Consider the following 17,156-nt stretch of genomic DNA (forward strand, 5'->3'; position numbering starts at 1 on the left):
TTCATTCACAGATCTGTATTCTGTTTTTAGGAAGACACAATAGGAAGCATGCCTGTTATCTGTTGCTACAATGATGCAGTGTGATAACACAAAACTTCAGTAGCATGCAAAATTAAACATTTATGGTTCATGCATCTAGGCTCAGCTGTTGGTAAGCCAAGCCACCTCTGCTGATCTCGGCTGGAGACTCACGTGCCTGCATGTCTGCTAGATGTTGGCTAATCTAGGATGACCTTTGCTGGGTCAGCTGCAAATACTCAGCTCTTCTCCTCGTGTCTTTCATCCTCTAGCCGACTATCTTGGGCTTGCTTGTTGATGGTAGAGGCTCAAGAAAGTAGGTGGAGATAATCAAGGCATTTTAAGGTTTAGGTTTGGAATCTGTACATCGTTTCACTTCTTTCTACTGGCTAAAACAAGTCATGAGGCCATTCCTAGAGTCAGAAAAGGACACTACAAAGTTTCGTGGTAGAACTAAAAGGGGCCGGGGTGGAGGAGGGATGTGGAAGGAAGACTATACCTCTCAATGGGAGGAGCCCCAAAATCACATGGTAATAGGCGTGGCTATAGAGAGGGGTGGAGATCATTAAGGAAATCACTTTAGCTCTAGGAGACACTTTATAATAAGCCTGAAATTACCCCATTGGATACAGGGTCCATGATGACTCCATTCTATACTGAATTCTGCTTATGAAGGAAGACTCTTTATAGTGAGATTTCTTTATATGTGAGTAAAATAATCCTTCCCTCACCATTATCCAGGGCTGACACCCCACCTCAAAGGACCACTTCTTCTTCCTTTTGCTTCCTTTATCCCCAGCTCCATTGGAATAAAGAGGCTTTTATCTGGAAATGACCATCACAATCTCCTTCATTTTATAGGTGAGGAACTTAGACTCCAGAGGGTTTTAGTAATTTGCCCAAGCCTATTCAATTACTTAGAGGAGATCCAAGACTGGTATCCACATGGTCTGGTAATCAGACTCAGGTTCTCTACACCCTTCCATCCTAAGCTTTTCTGCCCAGACTCTCCTTAAATTTAGGTGTTTGAGGGAATATCAGATAGAACTCACTGCCTGTCATCCCAAGAATATCTTTTCGTTCATTTAGTTTGGACAACTTTGGTTCTTAAATCACTTATTATTATAGGGCATATGCTCTAGGGAGGGAGGAATCATGCTATTTGATTGTAAACATCTTAGTTATTAATTAATACTTCAGCAGGGAATAATGAGGCAGGCACACACGCACATGTGTGTGTATGTGTGTGTGCAGTAAAAAGAATTAAGGGGATTATTGGTAAAATAGAAATTATAGGCAGAAAGGAGTTTCTATCTAGACCACAGTGCTTCTTTAACTTCAAAGTACACATTAATTTTCTGGGAATCTTGTTAAAATGAAGATTCTAATCTCCAGTAGGTCTGAGGCAGGACCTGAGATGCTCCATTTTTAGCCAGCTCCTAGGGATTGGTACTGCTGGTTCAGAGCTCCCTGAAGAGCTAAGGTCTAAAATATTTCTTTCTAATAGAACTTTTTGCAGTGATGGAAACATTCTATACAGTATACTGTCCAACACACTAGCCACCAACCATGTGTGGTTATTCAGCACTTTCAATGCACCTAGTACAGCCGAGGACACAAATTTTCAATTCGGTTTAATTTTAATTAGATAAATGTGTCTAGTGGCAAACTATTGGTCTAGAGGATAGGATCCATGTCCAGTCAGCTCTGAATCATTAGGACATAACCCAAGACATGGTGGTTCTCAATATATATTTATTGTCATGTGAGAGAAGCATCTTGGTGAGGCAGGGGCCTGGAATGACATGGAGGACCTTTCAAATCTATTCCACTTCCTTCTTCCTAGGAACTGTATTTTGGTAGTATGGCATAGTGGATAAGACCAGAGTCTAGAGCTCACCTGCCTACACTTGAATAGGCTCTGCCATCTATTAACTTTACCATCTCCATCCCCTCTGCCTCAATTTTCTCATCTGTAAAATGGGAATAAATAGTGCATTTCTTATAGGGTTGTGTATATTCGTGGAATGATTTAATATTTGTGAAGTTCTTAGAAGAGCTCCTGGAGCATACCAAGTTCTCTCATGTACACATAGACTAACAAGGCGGAACCCTACCTGGATAAAGTCCTTATGTATCTTTGCATTCTTTCCACCTCTCAGAAAAGCTGAGGAACTACTTGAGCTTAAATTTCTTCAGGGGAAGGGTTTTTTCATGTTGTTGATGCTGCTTGGGACAACTCACTCTTGTGGTGTTGTTAATCCAGAAGCATTGACTCTAACCCCTCATCCCTAAATGGAGCCAATTCACCAATGTGTCTGGTGTGAGGGGGAGAAGCAAAGTGCTAAAACAATGAGGTCAACCTTCCGACGAAACAGGGTAATGATAGCTGGCCCCACGGAAGATACGATTGCTAGGAAATTCTGCACCCATGTTTATACAAAACCAAGCAGGAAATGTTTGCCAATGGAATAAATAAAGGAGCCTTCTGGTTACATAATGGTTCACTGTGCCCCAGTTTGAGGCTGTTTTGGAATTGTTGCTTGGTCTAGGTTTGAATTTTGGAGCTCAGGCTACCCATCTCCTCTTTTGTTTGCTTGCTTTTAGATACATGAAGCATCATTCTTCTTCACCTCCCTAACAGCCTGAGTTAAAGCTGCACCAGAACATGGGTTCATTGTTTTGGCTGAAGACAGCCCTCATGACCTACTTTGCTTCTGAAGCTCTGACCTAGAATAGACTTAGAATGGGACAGGGACGATGGGCTGGAGGTGATGGGGCTCAGGGTCAGTTGACCCATGTGACTAGAGAAAGGACAAGCTCTAATATTATGAAAAACATCTGTTTGTTGTGATCCTATGTGCCAAACCTTATGCTAGGCACAGTCTTAGCTTCCCACAACAAGTTTGCAAGGGAGGCAATTAATGACCCACGGATGTTGAGTGGTTTTAAGTAACATGTTCTAGCTCAGAAGCTAGGATGAGTTAGCCCCTAGGTCTCTGCCTTTTCCCTCTGTTATACTGCCTTTCCTAGACTAGAAATTAAAGCATATATTTCAGTTCAGTTGCTTAAATTCTCCTGTGTAACCCAGGAAAACAAAAGGTATTACCTGGGGGAAAAATATCTAGTTGTAAAAAAATAAAAATCCTCATGATTCAACAAATTTTAATTTGTATGGATGAATGAATTTATTATAGCATATTTTGAACATATCACTACCCTAAAAGGGAGTTAACTTCTCCTGACCCCACTATACACTTTGTGAAAGCATTTACTGAGTGCCTATTGGATGCACTGGCTACATGTAAGTCATAGGAGATAAATGCAGCGAATACAAAGTCCTAACATGGTTCTGACAGACTGGGGAGCTTGGTGAAACCCATTTTACTGTCTTGGGTCTCAATTTGCTTAAGCATAATGTGTTGGGGTTCAAGAATCCTCTGAAATTCTGGGATATGGTGAATCTGGATGAGAGTTTAAGCCCTCATAGAGGAAAAATCTTCCTTTTAACCTCTTATTTTTTTTAATTTTTTAAAATTTTATTTTTTATAAACATATAATATATTTTTATCCCCAGGGGTACAGGTCTGTGAATACCAGGTTTACACACTTCACAGCACTCACCATAGCACATACCCTCCCCAATGTCCATAACCCCACCCCCTCCCCCCATTAACCCTCAGTTTGTTTTGTGAGGTTAAGAGTCACTTATGGTTTGTCTCCCTCCTAATCCCATCTTGTTTCATTTACTCTTCTCCTACCCCCTTACCACCCATGTTGCATCTCCTCTCCCTCATATCAGGGAGATCATATGATAGTTGTCTTTCTCCGATTGACTTATTTTGCTAAGCATGATACCCTCTAGTTCCAACCACATCGTCGCAAATGGCAAGATTTCATTTCTTTTGATGGCTGCATAGTATTCCATTGTGTATATATACCACATCTTCTTTATCCATTCGTCTGTTGATGGACATCTAGGTTCTTTCCATAGTTTGGCTATTGTAGACATTGCTGCTATAAACATTCGGGTGCACGTGCCCCTTCGGATCAACAAATAATCCAATCAAGAAATAGCCTCTTATTTTATGGGGAGGCTTCTACAGTTCCTTCAGAACTTCTAGAAAAGTCAAGAAAACATACACGTGGGCCTGTTCCCCAACTGCTCCTGAGGATCCAGTAAGACTCATGGAGAACTAGAGGGAAAAAGTAGAAATGGAAGCTCTGGTGGTATCTCACATTTCCTGTACATTTGCTACCTCTCCAAGACACTGTAAGTATGTTACTTAGACTGCATTTACTCATATAGTCAATTTTTCTGTATATTGGGGGCCAAGGCTGAAACTGTATCACTGAACTCATTTCTTAGTACTTTGTCTCTTCCCTGCAGGTATGCTCTTTCTAAATTTACTTTTTCTTGAGGATTAATTTACACTCTACGAAATGCACAGATCTTAAGTGTTTTGAGTTTTCACAAAAGCATACCCTCATGGGTCCACCACCACAATCAATATTTAGAACATTTCACTTCATCAGAAAATCCCTTTCTGCTCATTTCCAGTCAGTCCCACCCCCTTTGCCCACCCCAGGTAATAGCTCTGTTGATTTTTATCATTATGGCTTAGTTTTACCTGTTCTAGAATCTCATGTGAATGGAACCAAATAGTACGTACTCTTCTGAGTCTAGTTTCTTTCACGTAGTGTAATGGTTTTCAGATTTATCCATAGAACCTCATGTGTGTGGGTTCCCTTTTTACTCTTGAGTAGTAGTACTGTAAAATATACCACAACTTCTAAACCTCGCTCCCCGCTGATAGACATTTAGATTATCTCTAATTTGAGACATTATAAGTAAAACCATTATAAAAGTTCATGTTTGAGTCTTTTATAGGCATATCCACTTATTTCTCCTGTATAGATGCACAGAAGGGAATCATTGGGTCAGAATATAGGCAAATGTTTAACTTCATATGAAGCCATCAAGCAGTTTTTCAAAGTAGTTGTGCTATCTTATACACTTTTCAAGACTTTTTTCTCTCAAAAAATCAACATGCTGGAATGAGATCTTTGTACTGCTTTCTGTCAGACCCCCAACTCCCTCTTTTCCTATCAGGCAGGCCAGCTAGCCAATCTGAACATGGGGCAGGACTTGGTGAATATTGACATCTCAGTTTACGTTTTATTCTCTCATTCATTATAAACAAACAAACAAATCATCTTTCAATAGGTCTAAAGAAATGGAAGGTGAAGGACTTTCAAATCCAAAGAGTAAGCAATTCTTAACACAATCCTTAATGGTGACCACTCAATGTTTGCCCCTTAAGCTCATGAAAAAGACAAGGATACCCACTCTTCCCACTTTCCTTGTTATTTTACTATAGGTCACACTGGTGCAATAAAGGGAAGAAAAGGAAAATAGGCATAAATGTTGTAAGAGAGTCTGTAACTCCTTACCTCACTGATAGCATCATTATCTATGTAGAAAAATCCTAAGGAATCTACAAAAAAACTGCTGGAATAAATAAGTAAGTTCAGGAATGTTTCAGTGCTCAAAGTTGATATACAAATTAAATTACATTTGCATATCCTACCTCAATTGAAAAATAAAATAAGAAATACCATTTACAATAGCATCAAAAAAGATAACACACTTAAATTTATTTTTAACGAAAAAATGCAGTGAGACTTGTACACTAAAAAATACAAAACATTGCAGGAAGAAAAGACCTAAAAAAATGGAAAAACATATTCATGGATTGGAAAACTCAATATAAGGGTGCCAGTTCTCAAATTCATCTCTGGTAGGGGTTGGCAAACATTTTCTGTGAAAGGCCAGACAATACATACTTTAGGTTTTATGGGCCATGTGACCCTCATTTAAGCTACTCAACTCTGCCTTTGTAATACAAAGTCATAGACAATATGTAAATGAACAAGTGTGGCCATGTTCCTATAAAACTTTATTGACAAAAACATGTTGTGGGCCAGATTTGTCCTTCTATTAGCCATCAGCTATAAAATGAGAAGTAAGATCAGATGGTCTTTAGAGTTTCTTTCCAACTTTCTCCTGGAAAAAAGAAAGAAAAGGTTTCTTTTTCTAAATATGCCAGATAAAGAAAGAACATAATAACGTATATTGCTGTTTATTTGGCTATTAATTCTCTTGTCAACCTCATCTTTGTATATACAATGGTGACAATAAAGCCTACTTGGTAATGTTGATGGGAAGATTAAGTGAAATAATGTAGAGATGTGGAGATCTGGGACAGTGCCAGGCTCATTCCAAGACATTCATACTCCCTAGCCTCATTACAGTATTTTCCCATTCTTTTTAGAACTTCGTGTTAGGGGTTGAAATTTCAAATACTGTTTTCAGTCAAGCAACTGAGGCTTAGATGACAAGCTTGTGTGTGTCTAGGGAACCTAATCTCAGGATGGTCATACCTGTAGACAGGTCCTGCTGGTGTACCACCATTTTATAGTGTGAAGTGTTGGATTTGATGTCCCATAATCCCTACTGTAGACTTCTAGATGCCTATCTTTGAAGAAACTGGCTCTGTATCAGGGGTCACAGCAAAGTAAGGGTTCCGGAAGTCCGGGGCCTGGCACTTAGCTCCCATTGCCTTTTTAAGAAGACATGCTTCTTATTGTAAATATTATGCTCCAGCCTCCCAGCGTAATTCCACATAATGTCATCTCTGGGAAAAGCTGGTAAGTGGTGAGAACTTAAGGCCTTCCATCTGCTGGGAATCAGGCCTAGTAGACACACAGGAGCTTTCTTCTACCTTAGACCATTGGCCCTTCCCTTCATTCACTTTTCTTTTTGCTTTCTGGTCCTGAGCTAGTCAGAGATGAGTGTTGGTATGTTGCTTTCCTCAGCCCTACCCTAGGTGGCATTTGTCTTGCAACTTTCCCATGCTTGTTTCAACAGGAAAAAAAAAAAAAAAAAAAGCAAAGAGATTGACATATAGCTGCCCTGAGGCTAGATTGTCACTGAAATAGATTTCTCCAAATAAAAATAAGGGCCATTTTTGCTCGCAAGGGCTTGCAATGAAACAGAGTTAATAAAAACTGCATGGGAAACTCACATTGCAGCTATAAAAAAATTAAAAAACAGAATTCTTAGCTAAAGTCAGCAGTGATTGTTGGCTCAGGGTAGGAATTAGGGAGGAAAACATTCTGAAACTCATTGAAAGTGAAGAGGGAAGATTTATTACCCTTTATCCATTCGTTTAACCCTTCAGAAGTAAATCTAGAGTCACGCATGCTTAGAAAGTGATTAAGTCCTGGGTTTTTAAGAGCAGGACACACCATTTTCTCCTTGGGGATGAGCTGTTAAATAGTAAACAGGGCTACTTAACTTAAAAACAAAAACAAATGAAAACAAAACTCCAAAACAAAGAGTTGATAAAAATCACTGATGAAAAGATTCCCAACTTTGTTCTTCCTCCTCCATCAGTCTGGTGTGGATGTATCAGATATCTCTGAGGTCAAAGATAGTATATTATTCCAGGCTGAAGGGCAGGGACACCTCTCATCACTCTCCAATCCTCAAACCCCAACGTCATCATCTGGAATATCTCCTGGAGAAATGGTTTGTTTCTAGAGCACCCCACTGAGCAGGGGTCTTCCCTTTGAGAATGGAGAATCCAGGATCCTTCTAGACCCAGTGTGAGGTGCCACTAGACCATTAGGAGATGGTGATTGATTGTCTGAGAAATTCACCATCTTTTGGCATTCAGAAAGCCACTACCCTAATGGAGAACCTGGGGCCTCTATTAATTCCCACTTAGGACTACCAACATGAAAAATCACTGCATCTAAGACAAGCGGGCTTTTAGCTCCTGATTGCTGTGGGGGAATTTATAAGAATATTTAGAAGTGACTCAGGGTCCTTTCTTTCTCTCCCCTTCAAACCTATAAACTCTGGTCCCAATTTTCACAAGTTTTTGCTAATTAATGCCACCACTGTGGAAATGGGGGCTGTTCTGCAAACAAGCTACAACAAATGGGATTTTTATTGCTGGTGGAAAAGTCTGGGGAATAATTAGCAGATCCATGGAGATCCCCTGACTCCGGGCATCTGCATGGTAATGGCCAACCCTGGAGATCACTCAGGGAAATGGGGTCGGACTTTCCACCTTAGGGCACATTTATATTGTCAGTTATAGCCTTCAAACTGCAGTTGGACAAATGTGGGAAAATATTTTGTGAAATGCTAGACAAATGAACCTGATGTTGACCAATCTGAACTAGGAAAACTGGCTCTGCTTTGCTAAGTGCTGTACAGCAGCCAAGACTTGCAAATGAAATATTTTGATATCTCGTTAAACTTGAGTCCCCAGAGAGGCGCACACACACATACACATGGTTGACTAGGGTCCCCCTCAAGGTAGCTGGCTGGAGAAGATTACAGAAATGACAGACTCCTGGGGGCCAGAACAGAACCTGGAGGTCATCTGGTCCAGAGGTTCATAACCAAGGAATCCTTGGAAAGAATACAGGGGGGATCTGAGAACTGGGGGATCTGAGAACTTAGATGGGAAAACAATTAAATTTTTGTTTTCACTAATCTCTAATTGAAATGTAATATTTATTTCCATTTCAAATGCAATCAATGAGCCACAAGGGTATCACCTGTATCCATGATTTTGACATAGTCAAAATCAAAGATGTCTTCAGATCACATTACAATGTTGCAGATTATCTCAAGATATCGTTTATGGTCATGACTTTTTTGAATTTATAGTAATGATTAGATTTACTGTTAGATACTTAATGTTATTAAAGAAATATTTATATATTACTACATCACACATTTAAAATTATTTTAAATACTGTATTTTATGTAATTTGGTTTCTTATAATTATATCTATTTTTTTACCAATTAAAATATTATTTTAAGAAGAGGTCATAGGCTTCATCAGACCATTAAAGAGGTTCATAATACAAGATTTAAGAATCTCTCCTTGCTCAATCTCTTTTACTTAACAATTGAAAAAATGGTGGCAATTTGGTGAGTGGCAGAGAGAAAGCCAGAACCCACAGTGCTATTTCTCATCTCTTCCTAGGAGTGTAAAGGAGTCTATGCAGAGGAGAGTACCTTTGCTAAAAACAATACCAAACACTTCTTTAGAACCATGTTTTAAAGCATAGTAATCAAGGATGATGAATAATTCCTGAGCCTGATCTTAGCCAGGGAATTTGTTTTCAAATTTAAATATACTTTTCTTCTTTCATTTTAGAGTGTGGACATTGCTAAGTTAGGTACGTGTCATCATTTGAAAAGATTAACACAGAGGCACAATGATGTAGGTTATATTTAAACAGTCCCACAGAATAGATTATATGTTATTTTCTGCATTCCTAGCAGCAATTTTATCTCCTGAATATTTCAGGGGAATTGAAATGAAATTTTAATCTGTGAACACTCCAACTGTAAGCAATGGAAAGCTACATGTCAGGCCAATCTAGGTTGGAATGAGTATGGATAATTTAGATTATCAACCTCATATATTATCTAGAATTCATTAATGATACACACATGTGTATGAGCCCCAACTAGGAAGAAAAATAAGAAGCACATTCATTAAGCAACCAATGGCTCTTATGAAAATATTAACTGATTCTACATCCCTGGTGTGAACATGAAGTTATAAGAAATTCAAATAAATTCTTACTCTCTCTCACAGTTCAGTTAGAGGCAGGTTTTCTTCAAGAAATTGACCCTGACACTTTCTGGTTTTCTGAATTTCATAGTTAATGGAATTATTAAAAAATTAGCATGGAATTATATATATATAAACTATAAAATTGTATATATAAAATTATCAAATTCAGTAGTTCTCAGAACCTTAGATTTTCAATTATACCTTTTTCCCCCTTTAGCAATTTATTAGATATGACATATATGTGAATATATTCATCTTTTTTGGCTTTTTTTTTATGTTTTAACTTTTTACTTTGGAATTTCTCCGACTTATAAAAGAGATACAAATATAATATAAATAATTTGACGTGTGCCCTCATCTAGACCCCCAAATGTTAAAATCTCTTAAAACCAACACAATGATAAAAAATCAATAAATTAACACTGATACTACTCCATTGTCTAAATGTAGATCTTATTTACATTTTACCAATTATCCCACTAATGTCTTTCTTCTGGTCCCAAATGCAATGTAAGATTTTTTGTTGGATTTAGTTTTCATCCCCTCTCATTCTCCTCTGAAACATTTCTTTAGCCTTTCTTTGTTTTCAGTGACCTTGAAATTTAAAGTGGTTTGGCTACTTATTTTGTATAAGTCCCCTCAGCTTGGGTTTGTCTGATGTTTTCTTGTGATTCTACTCAGGTTATGCACTTTTAGTGGGAATACCAAAGAACTGATATTATGTCCTTCTCAATGCACTGTATCAGAAGGTACAGGGTGTTGATATCTCATTACTGATGTTGTCAACTTTGATCACGTGGTTTGATTGGTGTCTGTCAGGTTTCTCCACCATAAAGTCACAAATTTTCTTACTGTAATTAATAACTGAACTATGGGGAGTTACTTTGAGACTGAAAGTCCTGTTTCTCATCATACTTTCACCTATTTGTTTTAATTGGTGATTCCTGCTTGAAACAACTATTAGGTTTATATGAGAAAGAAGCAAGTTCATTCTAGAGAAATCCAAATCGTCCTTAATTAAACATGAGGTCCAAAATGCCCATTTCAAGAGATACAGATTTTTTTTTTGCAATTGGTCACTTATTGCCTCTTTGTCTCTCTGAATCCCTTTCTCTTGCTATTTACCCAAAGTTATAAATGCCATGAGAATGTGACAGTTATGAATGTGCACCTAAAGTAAATGTACTTGAAAGACCGGCATGTTAATTCCTAAAGGTTCTTATTGGATTTCAAGTATTTCAAAACACAGAAAAAGTGCAATGTGGATTCTTTTGTGCACAAATGTAATCTGATCACATCCCACGAGTACAGCAGAGCATAATTTTTTATGTCTTCAAGGCCACAGACACCTATTAAGTACACACGATATTGAAGGAATCCCTCCCTGTTGCTCAACTGTAAAAAATGTAAGCTTCAGGCTGTACCCTAGTACCAACCAAAGTGTGCTGGACCCTCAAGGAGAGACAAGGAGGATTGTGTTGGGGGAATTTCTTGCATTAGCACTTGGCCATCCACTTCAATTAGTTTTCTTTCTTTTCTTTCTTTCTTTCTTTCTTTCTTTCTTTCTTTCTTTCTTTCTTTCTTTCTTTCTCTCATTATAAAGACTTTATTCATTTGAGAGAGAGAGAGAGATGGCAAGCACACGTGGGGATGGAGGGGCAGAGGGTAGCAGAGAAGCAGACTCCTCACCAAGCATAGAGTACCATCCCAGGACCCTGAGATCATGACCTGAGCTGAAGGCAGATGCTTAACTGACTTAACCACCCAGGTATCCCCGCTTCAATTATTTTTATAGCGCAAATCTAGGTATATATAAGTAAGTGGATACATAAAACTGTCTCAAAATTTCACTCACTATTTTGGGATGAAATAAAAACTGAGATATATCTGGACCTCTACCAAAGAGAGAAGGGTCTTGCCTACTTGTTCTTGGAATGCATGGGCCAGCGGTCAAAAAGACTTCGCTACAGAGCAATCCTAAAAATGTGAATGACAATCAATTTCCCACAAGACTGATTTTTCTCAGGGCCAACTCTTTCAAAAGTATGGATATACAAAAAAGAATGGTATAGATGGGATCATTTTTCTTTTCCAAGATGTCAAACCAAACAGTTTCATAAACCTAATGAGATTACTTAGTTTCACCCTCACTTCATCAGAAGCCATCCCTATTCATGAGTCCTTCCATTCTTAGAAAACTCAAGTGGTGGAAATGTAACACCTCTCATCTCTCACCAGTTTTTTCTGTCAAAATATCTTCATGATGTCTATCTGAGGAACTGCATCAATAAAAACACAATCTTTTAAAATCCTGCCACAATAATGGGTGCCAAAGCTCATTTCTTGACCTGCTCTTACCAACGCTGTAATAAGAGCTTTGGATGAAGATCTGAGAGTATGGTTATTAAATGTGTTGTGGATGCCATGCTGAAAAAGAACACAATTTCTCAGAGGCAGCCTTACTTTGATTTTAAGATTGACTTAACATCCAAAAGGTCATGACAACTGAGTCTGGGCCAACTCTAACAACTTGAAATTAACAGGAGTATATATGTGAGATTGTTCACTTGGATCAGAAATGATCAGCCAGCATAAATGCAGAACAAAGAGGAAGAAAATGGGCAAAAACAAAATAAAATAAAACCTTGGTTGGGAGTTTTCACTGCAAATAAACCCATGCTAGGAACGTGGATTTGGTAGAAATGTAACTTTTCCCACCTCGTCCTTGTGGAGTACTTGAATGAGAAACTAGTGGCCTGGAAGTGAAGACGTTGACTAGATCTTGGGGGCCCTGGGCTCAGTACATAGTGCGCAAATGAGAGGCTGTCAACATCTGAATTCTTGAGCAAACCCACTAGGCGGGTGTTTTCTTGGAATTGTGTGACTGTATATTAAGTGTGATTTCATACTAAGCTTCAAAACTGCTGCCTGTTTTTTCCTTATGACAATCTTTCAGAAACAAATTTTGAGATGAAATAATAACAAGGATGTAAACAAGTAGAAAAAAAGAGAAAGATAGGGAAACAAAATATGAAGAGGGTTCTGAAAAAAGGTAATGGATCAATTTGGCCCAAAGAGCAAATAACATGGAAATTACACTTGTATAATGGAAAAAAACACCTCAGGGTTTGGGTATAGGAAGTTTAATTGAATGCTGTTAGAGTAGAGAGATACATATAGTATTTTTCATTACATCAACGCTTGCAAATATTCTTTTGAATCGTAATCTGTTGTTAGTGCCCAAGAAATGATGCCTGTTTTTGAGAAAAAGAGAATCTAAATATAAGATCAACTTATGGGATTTGTTTGTTTTTGCATTTTGCCTACCCTTTTTGCTCTTGACCCAGGTCCACGAAATATTCAACTACAAGAATGAAGAACAAGAAATGAGTGGAAGAGATGTGAGTGGAGAGGTTATTAGGAAGATTTTCTACAGAACATGAGGAGAGCACATTTACTGGATCCTGAGCCCCGTGCTCTCCTATTTTGTTTCCTTGTCGATACAACTTTCATCGAGGCCATCCAAAGAAACCCATGCAAACTTAGGAGAAAAAATCAGGTCTGAAGACGTACTGACAATACAAGAGACAACAGAAGGGTGACAATGAAGGGAGCCTTCCAGTGAGTAAGCAGATACAAGTATCTGCAAATGTGGTGTGTAAAGAGAAAGAGGTTGTCTAATTTTTAATGATGTTTGATTTTTGTTTTGAAGGCCCCAAAGAGTTAAATATGTGTCAGGACCTTATCTGTTCTATACCCCAGTCCCTACAATGGCCAAAGCTGTGAAGCCACTTAGAACCAGCACATAAACTGCTTCTAAATGATCAGAAACCTCCTGAGTTTTCCGCTTCAGCTCACTGTGTGCCTTTAAGCAACGGAGATTTTAAAGTCCTGAGATTATAGGACCATAAAAATGCACATTTACATGTGGTCACATGCAAGATTTAAGACTGGGAATTGACCACAAAGAGAATGCTTTATACAAGTACCAAAATACAAGTTCAATTAATGACATAGCAGCTCTAAGAGGAACATGAAGAAAACACCCAAACCAGAGTCTCTTATGAGGCCTGGATGTGTGTTCTGGAGCTGCAAGGACGCATGGTTGTTAGTCCTTGCTCTTTTCCATAAGTTTCTTCTGGGGCCTTCTGCAGCCATATAAAATGCAGCTAGTAAAACAGGTTTCCGTGGGAGGGAGACTTGGGAGTGCCCAAGTTTCCTTCTTTTTTTGCTAAACAACTAAGCAAGGAAAGCAGTCTGGGAAAAGAGAAGATGCTTCAGAGCTGGCCATGCATTCTGCACATGCCAAGGAAGGGGGTTTTGTAGACTTTTGACTCCTAATCCTGTATTTACTTGTTGGCTACATAGAATTCATTTATTTGGTCTTACGGAGTGTAGGTTCTTTTTCCTCTCTGTTAAGTTTCTCTTCTCTTTCTTTCCCAAAGAGAATAACAAGCTTATCTCAGATGATTGAAGGCAGCTTGGGGATCTACTATTGTTTGGTTAGAAGAAATTGTCTTAGTTTAATGAACAAATTATTCAGTTAATTCAAAATGAGGGATATTTTGGTGTTCACTCTGTGGCAGGCCTCATGCTAGGTATTCAAAGATATAGCCACATAAAAAAGCAATTATGATCACATAATCTCCAAAAAATGGACATGGAGTTAAAGCAAGAAAGGCCATTAAGAGGACTGGGATCTTATCCTCATGTTGGGTTTGGCAAAGATTTCCTACAGAAATTAAAACTGAGGTCTAGGGACTAAGAGGAAATTCACTGGGTATCAAGGGGCAGGAGAATGCTCTCTAGGCAGAGGGTCAGTGTAGGTGAAGGCCTGCGTATGGATGAACGCCCAGGATGTACAAAGAGCTAAAAGAAAGTTGGTGTAATTAGCACATGGACCAGTGAGGAATGAGTCACACAAGGTAGTCAGAAGCCGGACTCCTCAGGTCATTTCTGGTGTTGGTAGGGGTACCCCAAGAGCAAGTGGCAGAGGTGTTCTTCCTACCTCAGTTATTTTTGCAGGGTGAGGTGATAGAGAAAACTGCTTCCCCTGATGTTAACCATCAGTGTGTATTCCCGTGATATCCCAGTGGGCTGCATGGACCCATCGTGTCACTACCAACTATGAGTTATTATGACCTTTCACAAGTCTGTTTTGTTTCTTGAGACCGTACCCACTTGGGGATTCATACATTGTTGGGTAGAATAACTAAACTTAGCTCCAAGTAAAGAATGAAAAGGATCTTACTTGCTCTGTGAATGTTGGGGTTGGGGAAATAATTTTGTGTCTACCTTATCCTTATCTTCTGAACTAGTCTTTGCCTCAGAGCCCGAGAGAGTTGTCTCAGAGGAAACCCAGAAATGTATTTGTGGATTTAGCCATAAAAAGGGCAGGAAAAATCATCCAGCAATTCATGTTCCTTGACCTTTCAGAAGCCCATTATCGAGGCTCCCTCAGGTTACAAAGGGTCTTTTTCCTTCTCGACACATTTCCGTAGAGGAGCAAGTGTTTGATAAAATCCTTACTACACATTAATGCATCAAACAAGCACAAATGTCCTTTCTAACATGGGACAGAATTAGAATTGTGGAATCTCAAGCATCAGCAGGCATGGGTGTATTTGGGGAAGGGGGAGGCCCTCCTCAGATCCCATGGCCCAAATAGAAGGAATACTGGTTGTTAGAGGAAGCAGATTGGGATTCATGCTGGACTTTATGAATTATGTGCTGTGTGACTCTGAGCTTTGTGGGGGTTAAGTCAAATCAAAATAAATAATGCGTGCAATGTGTTTAGCACACTACCCAGAAGGTAACAGCAGGCAGTAAGTATGGGTTATTATTATGAGCTATGGAGTACAGGCCCCTCAGTAGTAAAACTACAAGTGCCTAGGGTTGCTTTGGGGTGGGGAGGGGATGTAAGTTGCACAAGCAATGTCACAGGGGGCAGGAGGGAAGCCCATTTTCAGCTTGTCCCCAAGGTCAGATGGCATGAAATGGAACAGAACAACCAGGCAAGAGAGAGAGAGAGCTTATGATGGTTCTGTTATTGTCCTAAGTCCACACATACTTAGAGCAGCAATTACCTGACTACTGCTGAACGTTCTGGTATGAAGCCAGTAAGCAATATCCTTTCAGATTATTGCTTTTACAGGACTTCTTTCTTTCCTGGTGTTCCATAGGTTCCCAGAACATTTTATAAATTGAAAAGGCTGTATAAATGCAAACTATTACTATTACCATGCATCAACTGGGGAAGTGGCCGCTATAGATGGGACGTATAGGGCACAACTCAGGCTCCTCCCTTCCCACTCCTTCCCATTTTGAAGCCCATATTTACATTTACTGACAGTTTCCTGGATCTGGAGCCCAGTCTTCTCCTATTTCTTCCACTTGTTCTCTGCCAATATCCCAAATTTCATAAAGGTTCTCCTGGGAGACTCAAGCAATGGTGGGAAGAAAATGCAGTTCTGAAGTCAAAATGTGGGATGATGGAGAAACAGGATCCTATTACAGAAATTAGATTTATAAGCACTGTGGGGAGGGGGCTGAATCATTGAGCATGCAAGTGAGTTCCACATACATTTGATAACAAGGATGCTAGGATGCTGGAGGTGCCTGGGTGACTCAGTTGGTTAAGCACCCAACTCTTGGTTTCAGCTCAGGTTGTGATCTCACTGTCATGTGATGGAGCCCCGCATCGGGCTCTGTGTTCAGCGTAGAGTCTGCTTCAGATTCATTCTCCCTCTCCTTCCAGCTCTCTCTCTATCTCTCTCTCAAATAAATGAATAAAATAGTAGGAAAAGAAATAACAAAGATGCTGCTTCCCTTCCTCTCTCTGTCTGCCTCTCTGCCTACTTGTGATTTCTTTCTGTCAAACAGATAATAAAATAAAATCTTTTTTTTTTAAATTAAGTAAATAAATAAATAAGTACAATGACTTATATAGCAGCTTGTGAATGTCTGAGCTATGCCTGGCACATAACAGTTGTTCAGCAATTATTTGTTTCTAGCCCCATCTCCCCAGATTCCAAACTGAATCAGGGGTTCAGGATTGCCACCCTTTCGAGCTTCTGCCTGTACTGAAAACCACGGCTATGTGCAAGATCTCAGCGATGATGTGTTTGATGTTTGTACCTTCTGCTTTAGATGAAGATATTGACTACACCATCCTGAACATGCCCTTTGTTGTGTAAGACATATATGTTTAAGGACTGGAGGGATTGTATGGAGCCGGTTAGCTCAGCTGGCCAGCTTCATTATGCATAAAAGATTTGCTAATTGTTGGGGCACCTCGGTGGCTCAGTGAGTTAAAGCCTCTGCTTTTGGCGTGGGTCATGGTCTCAGGGTCCTGGGATCAAGCCCCCCATCAGGCTCTCTGCTGGGAGGGGAGCCTGCTTCCTCCTCACTCTCTCTGCCTGCCTCTCTGCCTACTTGTGATCTCTGTCTGTCAAATAAATAAATAA

The sequence above is a fragment of the Lontra canadensis genome, unplaced genomic scaffold (assembly GCF_010015895.1).
Source record: "Lontra canadensis isolate GAN:19392208 unplaced genomic scaffold, GSC_riverotter_1.0 scaffold16, whole genome shotgun sequence".
Taxonomy (NCBI): Eukaryota; Metazoa; Chordata; class Mammalia; order Carnivora; family Mustelidae; genus Lontra; species Lontra canadensis.